This window comes from Ambystoma mexicanum, chromosome 11 (assembly GCF_040938575.1).
Source record: "Ambystoma mexicanum isolate Mex_15411 chromosome 11, UKY_AmexF1_1, whole genome shotgun sequence".
Lineage (NCBI taxonomy): Eukaryota > Metazoa > Chordata > Amphibia > Caudata > Ambystomatidae > Ambystoma > Ambystoma mexicanum.
Genome location: NC_090934.1, coordinates 694,664,279 through 694,677,694, shown reverse-complemented (window position 1 = coordinate 694,677,694; position 13,416 = coordinate 694,664,279).

Here is a 13,416-nt window from a genome sequence, read left to right as displayed (position 1 = left end):
CATTGAATTTGTGGGGTGGGGGAAGCTATGTAGATCCTTAGCGCATTGAATTGAAGTTAAATCAATTAATTCCCATATAGAAAATCACAGAATGAGTGTTGTTAGAATTTGAAACTAACAAAGTTCATGCCCAGTGTGTTACAACCGGTATAGACCATAAAGTCTTGGGTGGCTGTCCTTATAAAATCCCTGACTCCTGACCCGAAGGGGGTGCCCATAATCCCAAAATAAGTAATCCTAAATGCTACCTTTCAAGTGAATGTAGAGGGTACAAAACAAAACTTCCAATTTATTCCCAGTGATTCCAAAGTCGGAATTACAAAGCCTTACATCTCATTTGTATGTATATTGCAAAACCAAATTTCCCATTTATTCCCTTGTGTCCCAAACCAGAATTACCAATAATTGCTTCTCATTTGAATGTGTGTTGAAAAACAATTTCCCTTTGAGTTATTTTTCCCAACCTTGCCTTTTAAAATAAAAGTTGAAAAACGACTTCCCCATTTGAGTCCCTATTCCCAACTGTGCCTTTCAAATGAAAGCCTCAAAACAGAATTTCCCATTGATTCCCTTGCCTCCCAAACCAGAATCCCAAAGCATTGTATATACTTTGAATGTGTGTTGCAAAACAATGTTTCCATTGTATTGCGACTGTTTTCTGTTGGTTACATTGAAATTAAATCGGTTATAAGTTGTGACTGCATGTTTCAAAATGTTACTTGTGTTGTTTTAATAACCAAAGTAGCTAGAGTTGTGGTATTGGGTGTTGCCACAGCATTGGTGGCTGATATTGGCTGCTAGTCATCTTTGTCAAACCTTAAATTAAAAAATATTCTTATTCTATACCGGCCTGGTTCCTAGTCCATTGGTGACAAAGGTTTATTTGTTGGGGTGGGTGCCAGATGGGTAGAAGGCCTCACCAAATTTGAATCTGTAAAGTGTTGTATTGTGTGCCACATTGCTTGGGGGGTTTGAAACTCCCCGTCTTGAGTGTGACCACCTAATAAACTGCGACAAATGAGGATGTTCTTTGTCCCTGACAGATTTAATTTGGCAGAATGATAGCACAGGAAAGGTGGTAATGCCGAAAGGGTGTTGAAAGTGGCACTAGAACAGATTCACTGCCCTGCCCACATATTGAAAGAACATTTGCCTGTGGGGATAAGTGAAGACTGGTTTGTGCCAAATGTATACCAAAATGGTTCAGAATGTAAAAGTAATTGCATGATATACCAGAAATACCTGCCAGGTCACACTATAAGAGTTGTGCAGGGAATGTTACTGCGACCGCAGTGGCCCTTCTGGCACTTGCATATCGACTATGTCAACTATGTCGATATGCAAGAAAGATGTACCTCTTACAGGTATATGCTTGTAGTTGTATGTCCATTCTCACGTTGGCTTGAGGCTGGTCCCTTTGCCTATAATGACTCCCGCTCAGCAGCAAAATTCCTGGTGAGGGAGGTGTTCCCGGGGTGGGGCATCCCAGGTGAAATTTGTTCAGACAATGATCAGCATTTTGCGAATGACAATTAAAGAAATAACGGCCCATCTGGGGATAAGGCATACTTGATGCACCATTTACCACCCACAAGCCAACAGTTTGGTAGAAAAGATTAATGGCCTGCTACAAATGTGCCTAGCAAAGCTTATGCAAACACTTGGAAAGTCCTGGGTGCACTGGTTGCCTCTTGCACTTTTTGCTTTGCACAATTCTCCTGGAGGAGATCACCATCTCACTCCTCGTACAGGGCGGAGAATGCATGCACCTATACCTCCGTCATGTACAATCTCTGCTTCTCAATCATTTTCTGGCATTCTGGGAGGAGAAATTTTCTTTTTTATTTATATTTTATTTCTTTCTCATGTAACACTTTCCATACAGATTCAAACACATTAAATCAACATTCCCCTCCCCTTCTCCATCACCCCAGCAGATGTTTATTTCTCTGACAATTTCTAGAATTTAGGAGCCAAATATGTATAAGATCCTTATCCTATGCGTACACCATTGCACCATATAATCACCTTGCAAATAGGCCAGTATCGGGCCCCAGTCTTTCTTAAATCTCTCTTGATCTCCTTGGATCTTATTAGTGACCTATTCCAAAGAGACAAACGGCCATACTTTCTGTTGCCAGTTAAACAGTGTGGGTGGAGATTGCTCTTTCCATTTTTGTGTGACCACTAGCCACACAGCTATTAAGCAAATCATGAACCCCCGTTTCTGTGCCACTGACAGGCCTTTGACTTTTGGGTCCCATATCCCGCACAACCATACCTTTTCTCCCACCTGTTCCATTCCCTGTAACATTCCACGCATTTGTGTTTTCACTTCATCCCAGAAGCATCGTAGTGACAGGCACTCCCACTAAATATGTTTCCTTGTCCCCACTTGCTTAAACCACCCCAACACTGATCTGACACATGTGGGAACATTGTGTGTAGCCTCTCCGGTGTGAAATGCCATTGTACTAGGATTTTTATCCACATTTCTCACACCTGTATGGCTCGGGTTAGTTTAGGAATAATCCCCCACAAATGTTCCCACTGGTTCCTAGATATTGTCTCCCCAAGTGTTTTATCCCATTTTTTGATATAGTTCCATTCTATTTCTTCGGTTGTGGTGTTAATATATTTATATATATCTGAAACAAATTTCTTTGCACCTGTGTGGGTTGTGATGTAGGTCTCAAATGGTGTTATTGATCTCATCACTGCCTATTTGATGTTTGGGGTATTATATACTTAAACCTGTCTTTTCTGGTCATTCCCAGAGTGATTATACATTCCTCGAAAGATCTAATTGTTTGATCATGAAACATGTCACATCTTCACACACCCGGCTTCTTCCCATTTCTTATATTCTCCCATTTCCAACCCGATCTGATAATCAGGGTTTCCGAACATTGGGCTAAATGGAGCGGGTTGTACTGTAAGTACCCCTTTTTTTACTGCTTCATCCCACACATCCATCGCTGCTCCCATTACTTTGCTTATCTTAAAATTCTGATGTCTATGTCGCTTACTTTTCCATAGCAGTTCCGAAAGGGGTGTTCCTGCTATTGCTCTGTCCTATATAACCCATATCTTATGTGGCTGTTCCACGTGCCACTCTCTTATGACTCAGAGTTATGCTGTCTCGTAGTATCTGCAGATTTCTAAAATGGCCAAGCCTCCTTCGTTTCTTGGTGCTGTTAGCATTGTCCTTGCATTTCTAGGGAATCTTTTTCCATATGTAGGACGAAAAGGCCTTATTGGGGGACTTAAAGAAGGTCTTAGGAATGCTAATTGGTAGAGCCTGAAAGTGATACAGTAGTTTCCATAATATATACATTTTTATTGATGTCATCCTACCCCACCATGATTCCATAAGGGGATTCCATCTCTAGAGGTCTGCTTTTATTCTCGTCAATATTTGAGGTTAATTTGATTCATATATTTGGTCTACCTTCTTTGTAAGGGTGATACCCAGATATGTAATCACTTGTTCTGCTATTTTTAAAGACATACTTGTGGCTAATTTATTTATCATCATCTAATTACCCGCGAGTACCAGGATCGCAGATTTCATTTTATAAATGTGTAATCCCGAAATTACGCTGTACTCGTTCAGTTCCTGTATAATTGCCGGGAGTGTTTGATCGAAATCTGTTGTGGCTATCAGCAAGTCATTGGCATAGGATACCTCTTTATGGGGCTCCTCCGCCATTCTTATGCCCCTGAGATGTGTTGAGTCCCAGATTTTATCAGAAAGGGTTCTTAATAAATTGCATACAGTAAAGGCAGAAGGGTGAATCCCTGTTTTGTACCCTGCCCCAGTTTAACCCTATTAGTCACAATTCCATTAATTGCGATGCGTATCCCTGGAGTTTTGTAGTTAGCTCGCACCATGTTAATGAAGTGTTTGCCAAATCCCATGTGTTCCAATGTGCGAAACAGGAGAGACCATTCTACGCGGTCAAATGCTTTTTCTGCATCCAACAAAACAAGTATAGCTGGGGTTTGCGTCACCCCAATTTTTTTGATTAAGTGAATTATTGTTTGCCTATTATCGAAGGTATGTCTAGTGGGGATGAAATCCAATTGGTCCTTTACTATTATCGCAGGGAGAAGATGTATGAATCTGTTCACTAAAATGTTTGTGTATAGCTTGGCATCCAAATGAATTAATGCTCTCAGTCTGTAAGATTCGGAAAGGGTTGGTTCCTTACCCTGCTTGTGGAATACTAACAATTTTGCCCCGTTCATCGATGGGGTGATATTCCCTTTGGTCTTAAACTTATGAACTAATCTTGTTAGAAATGGTGGCCATATGTCGCTGAGTTTTTTATAAAAAATTGCTGTGAACCCATCTGGGCTCAGCGCTTCATTCAGGGGTAGTTCTAATATTGCTTTAGTTATTTCTATTCTAATTTCTTCTTCCAGCCTGTCCTGTTCTTCTCTTGATATCTGCGAGATCTTGAGTCTTGCAAAGTAATCCTCCTGATCCTGTCGGATGAATTATCCGATATATAAAGGTTTTGATAATATTCCCTAAAATTCTCCCCTATATCCTTGTTCTTTGTCTGTAGCAACCCAGATCTAGCTTGGATTTTTGTTATCATTAGTGTACGCTGATTGTCCCACAATTGTCTGGCCAGATATATGTGTCTGCCAAATTAGCTTTCGTATAATATCAATGTTTCAGGAAGAGAAGGTCCTTCTCTGCTCGTTTCGTTTGGATCATTTCTAATTGTCCCTGCACATGTCTCGATGCTCTTTTTATCTTATTACTGGTTTTCTTAGTCATCTCTCCCTGAATATCTTGTAATTTCCTTTCCAGTTCTTTTTCCCCATTTGCCCCTTTGTTTATCCTTCATTGCCTTAAGGGCTATCATATGTCCCCTCATGACCACCTTAAAGGCATCCCAGAGTGTTTCTTGGGAGACCCCTTCTGCATTATTTAGTCTGAAATATTCCTCTGCCTTTTCTCTAAGTGTTTCTAGTTGTATTGGGTCCTGTAAGAGGTCTATCGGAGGTTTGCACGGCCAGAACAGCTCTCGTTTATTCCTTAGGGATATATCCAACCAGAGTGGGGCGTGATCTGACAAAGAAAATCGGTCATACTTCTATCCCACTTACTTTCCCTATAAGGCTAGTTGATGCCCACATATGGTCTAGTCTGGACATTGTATGATGTACATAGGAATAACAGGTATAGCAGTGCTCCTGGCCCTTTAGTTCTCTGCGCATATCATGGAGGGTTAGTATTTCTATTTTCTTGTGTAACAACTTAGAGGTAGCTCCTATTTCCTGTGTGCCATTGCCGCTCCTGTCTACTTTAGGATGCCATGCCATATTAAGGTCTCTCGCCATTATCATGTCTCTGCAAGTGAAGTTTTCTAACTTCTCCAGGATGTCTCTCATGAAGCCATCTTGGCCCGTGTTCAGGGCGTTTATGGACGCTAGTGTTAGAGGGTAATCTTCCAGGGTTACTTTCACATATATAAACCTCCCCTCTTTATCTACCAATGTGTCATGTACTTATATTCTCAACCTTTGGTGAAATGTTAACACCCCTGCCCTCTTTGTTCCCACATTTGCCTGATATAGCTAGGTGAAACCTCTAATTCGTAAGCACTCCTTATCCTTTTTATTTACCTGGGTCTCCTGTGCCATAAGTATATCAAATTTCTCACTATGGAGAAAGTTTTCCAGCTTCTTTCTTTTCACTGGGGTTATCCCATCCATTTGACTTGGTCTTTTCCCATGCTCCCACCTTCATCTGGCTCCTCGTTTGACCCTTTTCCTTCTGGTTTCCCCCCTCTGCCATCCTCCCCACACCCCTCCCTTCACCATCAACCCCCCAAGTCAGTGATTCCCTTCCTAACCCTACCCTTTCCCTTGGGAGGGCCCAGGAACCTATGGCCGCTTGGACGATATGTCCATCGCGCCTGGCCTTCGATATTCCCAGAGATACCATTGCAGGGATTCCTATACCCCACTAAGGACTCCAAGTGGCTTCCCCTGTTTCCTTCCCCCTGGGGCCTCCCCATGTTTCTAAGACATGTTACCATCTAACCCGCTGTCTGCGGATCAAGTGTTGTGGGAGATTTCCGCTGATATTCCTACTAATCCTGGTATCATGCGGGTCACCATGTCTATCGAAGTCTGTCACATTTTATGATTGCCATTTTTCTTTTTTTGCTGGATTGTATTCCATTCCCACGGTTTTCTGCTCCTCCAGTCGGTCCTTTGTTGATTCTCTATCATTGCCATTGTTTTGTATATTCAAGATCTGCATACCTTCTTCACACGTCGTGATTCTATGTTGTTTTCCTTCCCATGCGAATAATAGCCCGAACGGGAACATCCATCTGTATCGGATTTGTTTTGATGCCAGAAATTTCACCACTGGGCCCATTTCCCTCCTCTTCTGCAATGTGGATTGGGCTAGGTACTGATATAGCTGTATTTCCACTCCATTCATCTGGAGCTGCCCAACCGTCCTGACTTTCCTTAGTATTTGTTCTTTCGGAGGATATGAAGACCAGGCTACTAAAACGTCTCTCGGGCGTGCTCCCGGCTCTCCTGTTCTCTGTGGGAACACTCTGTGTACTCGGTTCGCCTGGACCTCTTCTTCCCCTTTATTCGCCACGATATCCATAAAGATGTGTTGGACTGCACCTTTTAAGTCTTTATCCTCCACGGTTTCCACCATATTTTTAATCCTATTGTTTGATCGGCGTGAGCGGTTTTCTAAGATCCTCCCATTAGATTTCTAAATTGTGTGTGAGGCTTACCAAATGTTCTTGGGTTTCTCCGCTTTGTGCTGCTTCCTCCTCTATGTTTTGTACTACTTTTTCCAACATATCTGTCCTTTCCTCTAGTTTTGCAATGTCTGCTCTCCTTTCCTGCACTGCCGTCTTCATTTCCTCATTTAGCGACTCAAATTGGTTATGGAAGGAGGACATAAACTGTTCTTGAAACTCCTTGAACCATGTCTGCATATCTTCTTTAGTAGCCACCATCATCAGGGTTGGTTGTGGTTCTGGAGGTTGTAGCCTTTGCCCCTGTCCCCCACTCTGCTATTGTGTGGGTGAGACACTGCTTCACAGTTGTTTAATGCTGGATTTTTGTTTAGCTGAAGGATTTAGTGGAGTCGTCCATGTCGTTTTCCCCCTTGTCTTGGACATGTGTGCTTTTGTTTAGATGTCTTGTTGTAAATCTGTGCCCCCCCTTGTCACTTCCTTGCCATGATGGGGAGGGGGGTGTCTTTATACTTAAACTATTTCATACATCTCACCGGCTCATTCCCCCGTTCAGAGGCAGCATTGCGTTTCGGAGTTCACTCTTCTTGTGGGCTCTGGGTACTACGGCTGGGTTCGCCCTACTGTGTTTTCCGTATGGGTCTCCTGATTGGAAGTCCTCCTCTTCAGGTGATCATTGGGTGTCTTTGAGTTTGATTATGCTATTAGATCGCCCTGCTCGCTATACAAGAGGGCTAATTGTCCATCTGACCCTACGCAAGGCCCCTGAATATCCCGATGGGGATTTCTGGTACAAAATATCTTTAGAGACTTACTTGTTATGCGATTCCGTGCTCTCTCTCCTTGGTGCTCTGAATGTTCCTGTTGGGGCTTCCTGTCCCTTCGCTGTAACTGAAGGTCCTTGTTGTTCCCATTTGCCACCTTCAGATCGGGAGTCTCGCCTCCATATCAGGTGCTGTTTGCTACCGATTATGTGCTCCGGTCTGGGAGTTTAGGCTGCGGCCGCCACAATTGTTCTAAGGGGCATGCCCGCTTGGCTTGTAAAGCCTATTCCTAGCCGCCTTTCCTTCCTTTGGGTTCTCTGCGGGCCATGGTGATGCAATCACCTTATGTCCGCAAGGTGCCCCTCCTCTATATTCTTTTGCTGATTCTCCAACGCTGCAGTTATTCCATGTTTACATTGGCTTCATGTGTTAGCACAAGCTTTATAATTGATCAGTTGCAGCCTGGTGGGGAGAGGTGTTCACCTACATCCTCCTCTGCTGGCCGCCATCTTGAAGTCCTGGGGGAGAATTTGATACGTATCTCACAGAACTTATAAAATCCTTCAATATATATCCTTGCAGACAAGGCTGAGAGCTCTTATAGAGCAAACGAGTGATCAAAAAGGACAATTTCCGCAAGCAGCACTTCTCTTCCCAGGAAATAAAGTCACATTATGAAGTGGAAAGAAGAGTGTTTCACAGGGTCCCACACCATAATCTATTCAACACCAACGGCCGTAAAGATTGAGGGCCGGCGAAGATGGGTCCACATAGCCAACGTGCGCAAAGACAAGACCACTGCCTCTCATTAACAAGAGGAGTAGAACAGCATAATGGGAAGTATGTGAACTTTCATTAACATTTTTTTCAGTGATTAGATTTTTCAAAAAGCAAGCAAAAGAGGGAGAGAATGTTTTTAAAGACAATGATATTATGAAAGACGACAGAAATTCGCGATTTTTTGAAATGCGATCATATGCGATATTAACATATCTTAGTATAGGATTCATATTTTTGTTTTATTTGATTTTAAAAGAAAAAAGTGGTACACAGTTAAATGATAATGTAAACAGAGGAAAGAGGAGTTTAATGGATGAAGAGGATTTTCACCATGACACTGAAAAAGAGCAAGGTTTATCATCTGGAAACGTTGTTGCGGATTGGAAGACAAAGGGTGAATGGCACTTGCTACATAGGTTCACTTACTCCACACATAACAGGGGGGCCCAAGCTTTTTCTTCTGCCTCAAGGTGTTTCAGGAAGCAGGATGCCTAATACACCTATCCCTCTGCAAAACAAGGGGTTTATTTCAAGGAGCAAATGTTACAGTGCAGTGGATAGATGAAGGGGAAAATGTCTATGTTGACAATTGTGTGAAACTAAACAAAATGGCAGAATAAAGAGACCAAAAATGTGATAATGAAGGGGGGAGCTAAAATAAGTGAACACAAAAGATTGCAGTGCATAAATAAAGAGGGACAAAGCATCCCCTGGTGTCACACAAGACCTTTAATGAGACTAAAATGGGCAGTGTGGTAGAATGGTGATTTTGAGTTGGGTCAATAATGCAATGACGTGCTGAGGGTTGATGGGATATGAACAAAGCACGGCAGCTAAAGTGAATGAAAGTTGTAAGGCAACTTGGGGAAAATATGTACATGTATTGACCTGGTTACATGAAACACACCAACCAGTTGACATAAGGAGCTTTACACGATTTCCTCTATATTTCAGGTAAAGTAGGTCTATCCATCTGGGAACTAACACAGGCTGTGCCAAAGTGATGAGGAGTGTGGCACTGATGGAGGGGACTTCAACAGTGATGGACGTGTGGTGGGCCTGTGGATCGAAAGCCTACGCCCAGCTTCCGCCTGAATGGAGGGGCTCTGTGAAATCGTCACTCTGCATAGCCCTGCCATGGTGGTGCCTCAAAACAAAACTGCCATGGAACTTTCACTGCAGGAACATGTGGTGCAGCAAACTGAGAAGCAGAAATCACTGAAAAGTGCTGAAAATCTGGCTGGTATCCCTGGATTACTGGCCATTTTCAAAGGCTGACACCATTTTTACACCCCTGTTGCTTCCAGGTGTGCAGGCTGCAGCAAAGGCGAAGTGGCTTCAGCTCACGTGCTATGAGCTGCACCAACTGGAAAGTTCAACAGCAAAAGGCCTAATGGCAATAAAGGAAGAGTTGAAGGCACTGATTGGTGGCCCTACAAAACCGGTGTGTGTTAGACTGTCTAACTGCCATAGAAGGTGGAGTTTGTGCAAAGTTTATGGGTAGTTGCTACACTGTTAAACCCAATGGAGAAGCTTAGAATGGAACTTTGAAAGCAGCTATTAGAGAAATGCAGGCACTCCATGAAAACATGACAAATCAAGCTAATGGAGTGCCACCAAGTAACTGGCTGGACAGCATTTGCATTTTCACATGGGTGCCCACCTGGCTTTCTGGAGTATTTTGAGGGACTGTGCCCACATTGGACCTCATTCTCGTCACCTTCTGCATTGGCAAAGATCTTCTGAGACTTTATACTAACAAACGACAAGGAAAATATATGTTGCCACTGAGTATTGATAAGGATAATAAAAAAAGAGAAGGCGACTAATTAACTATTAGGGGAAAATGCAGAAGACGATATTGATGGGTGGGTCAGAACACAGCCTGAGGATTTATTTATTTGTTTTATTTAAAAAAGGGTTTATAAAACTACAAGCAATTTTGGATCTCATGTCTTAAGGATGGACAGGGGTGTATACGGGTTTGGGGACTCATTTGATGATTGGGAGAAAGCTGGGGGTGATATGACGAGACTAGAAAAAATATGGATTCAAAAAATAAAGTAGCATAAAGGGAACAGTGGTGGGAAAAATAATTAGTTATTGATAGATCAATAAAAGGGGCAAATAATGTGGTAAAAATGGAAGTTCAGCATGGTAAAAAGGCACAAAGTACCAGTTGCGGGAGTAGCGCTCCAAACTGGAGGGGGCTTCCTCGATAGCCACACAGTAACTTGAACCAGCTGGAGAATGCCCTAAATAACAGTGTCTCACATTAAAAAAACATAGATAATAAAGATGGATCATTGGTAACTATATAAAATTTAGCATTAGGGTGAGGTGTGGCAAACAAGCCTCCATGCATGCTTTTTCAGAAACGTGTACTCATTTCAGTACCTTGCTACAGGCAGAATTAGCTAATAGCACATTGCAAATCCAACAATCCAGGATCGCACGGTGGGAAGTAAACGACTTTTGTTATTTTCGAGGTCATAAACCAGAGCTCAGGGGTCCCATTGAAAGGCAATAAATGCACAACCATTTCATAATTCAGCATATTTAATTTACAGAGCCTGACCTACTGGCAGTTTCAGAAAGTGCATGGCAGTTTCAAATTGCCCCTTACTACATTTCTGCCTGGGAAGAAGGTCGAAGAGTTCTTAATGTGCTACATTTACACAGTAACTTGTTCTTAGTTCAAGGTTCTGATAGTGTCATGGTAGAAGGCTTTCTCATAAGAACAAAGATGTGATGACCAGGACAGATGAATAAAGTTCCACCGGTCATCTCAAATGTTTCAATGCATTGGCACTATATGTGGGAATTGGGTGGGTGGATTGTGATGTCATAGGGGAGAGCCAGGGGTGGAGGGATAAGGTCTGCGTGACCCAATCATAGAAAGTAATGTATGCCCCTCTATATGGATTCATTATGCAATCACCAATCAGCTATTCGTGGGGAGACTTCTTATGTTGCAAAGTGACTAATGTTAATCAGCTTAGATGATTATAAAAGCTTCCAATTTAGGGGTGTTTCTTTAACAGCGCCTTTTCATGCAGTTCTGTTCCACATTTTGGTGGACTATTGCTGTCACAGCTGCATCTGGGGCCCCGAATATACCTGCATTACTTCTTGACTGGCGTAAACTCCTGTAATTTTCACTGGTGAGTTCCAAGGAGACCCCCTGAGCAGAGGCATGACAGGTGGCATTTACAATGAATTCCTATGTAATCCGCTTACTTTTTGCTGGTGTAAAACACAGGCGGATTACATAGGAAATTACAGATTTTACGCCAGCATGAAAATATCATGCTGGCGTAAAACCTCTTTTTTTTAGGAGGAGGATTAAAAGGAGGCGGTAACATAACTCCCGTTCCGCTCCACCCTCCCGGTTCAAGAAAATGAAAATGCCCTGGAGCGTGAATTGAGGCGTTAAGACTTGAGTTACACATTTACATTCCGGGAGCTTTCGAAATGAGCTCCATCAAGCCTTATTTACCAAAACTGCTATGTAACTTGTCCAAATGTGTTTTTTCCAATAAACGTGGATTTAGATGAATATCTTTTGCCTCATCGAATGCATCTTGCCACTGTGTACCTGAAACCTATGTGGACAACAAGTTGCAAACTGAAATCAAAATCCTGTTTTAGATTTTCATGCATCCTAATCCTGTTTCTGCCCTGGCGAGGGCACTGAAAGCATGTTGGTCTCGGTGGTCGATGATCTTGCACTCTTGTAGGAACAAGGTGGGGTCAGAGTTGTCTTGCTCCTAGACCTTTCCGCTGTGTTTGACACTATTGATCACACTGTTCGACTCAATCATCATGCGAGGGGGGGCTTTTCGGTACTGTCCTTTCCTGATTTTCATCCTGTCAGATAGGACTCAATCTCTCTCCCTGTCTCCCTTTCGTTTGTCATCCACTATGCTCACGTGCAGTGTCCCTCAGGGTTCAGCCCTCTCCCCTGTTTTGTTTAATGCCTACAGCCAACCTTTGACCAAGCTTATTTTTTCCTATGGCTTCAGCTGTTATTCCTATGCTGATGACACCCAAATCTTGGTTCGTTTGGGTCTGTCTCTTCATGACACAACTACCAGATGTTGGGGAGAATGGATGTCTAACTGGCTTAAGCTAAACAGGCAGAAAATGAAGGTGCTGGTTGTGGGGCCTCATTCTGCAACTGCTTTCTGGACCCCTGCTTTCTGGCCACCTGGTCTCAGTCCCCTTCCTTCAACTATTTCATCTGTGACAGATCTCTGAGTAAAAATATCTGCGTCTCTATCTGTCGACATCCAGATAGGTGCTGTCAGAAATTGTATTTTCAGGTTAAAATTTTGCACAAAATCCTTCCCTATTTCCCCTCTCAATTTCAAACTCTGGTGGTATCCTTGCTTGTTTTTCTTACTATGGATTTCTGTAACGCCTTACTTTTGGCACAACCTGCCTATCTTCTGCAGCACCTTCAAGTTCTTCAGAATCCTGAAGCAACAGTTGCCACCTCCACTCCTAGGCATGCTCATATCTTCCTTGTACTCAGCCATCTTCCCTGGCTTCCTGTTGTCAAGCGCGTTCAATTTAAAAGCACTCTGCTTGATTCACCACGTGTTTTATGGCTCTGGAGCTGAATAATTGTAGGTGAAATTTCAACCGTACAACCTGACTCTGGTGCTTCGCTCAGCGGACTCTTGTCTGGTTTCTGTGCCTCATTTCAAGGCTTCCTGGATTGGCGGACGATCTTTCTCAGTGGCTGATGCTCAGTTATGGAACCTTACTCCTCTTACTTTGAGAACTATTGAAGAGCATCTAATGTTTCGGCGGTCCCTTCCACCTCAACCTTGCCTTTTTCTCAGCCCTATGAGGCCTTTGTTGCGGACTGTGCGCTCTATGAATCCATTTTAACATAACATTGTCAATGACCAAACTAATAGCTCCATGCAAAAAAAGCAGCCTTGAGAAATGCAATTATAAGAACCAAGAAAATCACTAAAGGAAAGTAACTCCATTTATGGTAAACATAAAAGGGCTTCATTTTTATTTTTAGTAATAACCTTGTGCAATTTTAAAAATGTGTTATAAAAAAAGGACTTAGAACCAGTTTTATCATTTCTTAGGGGATTCTG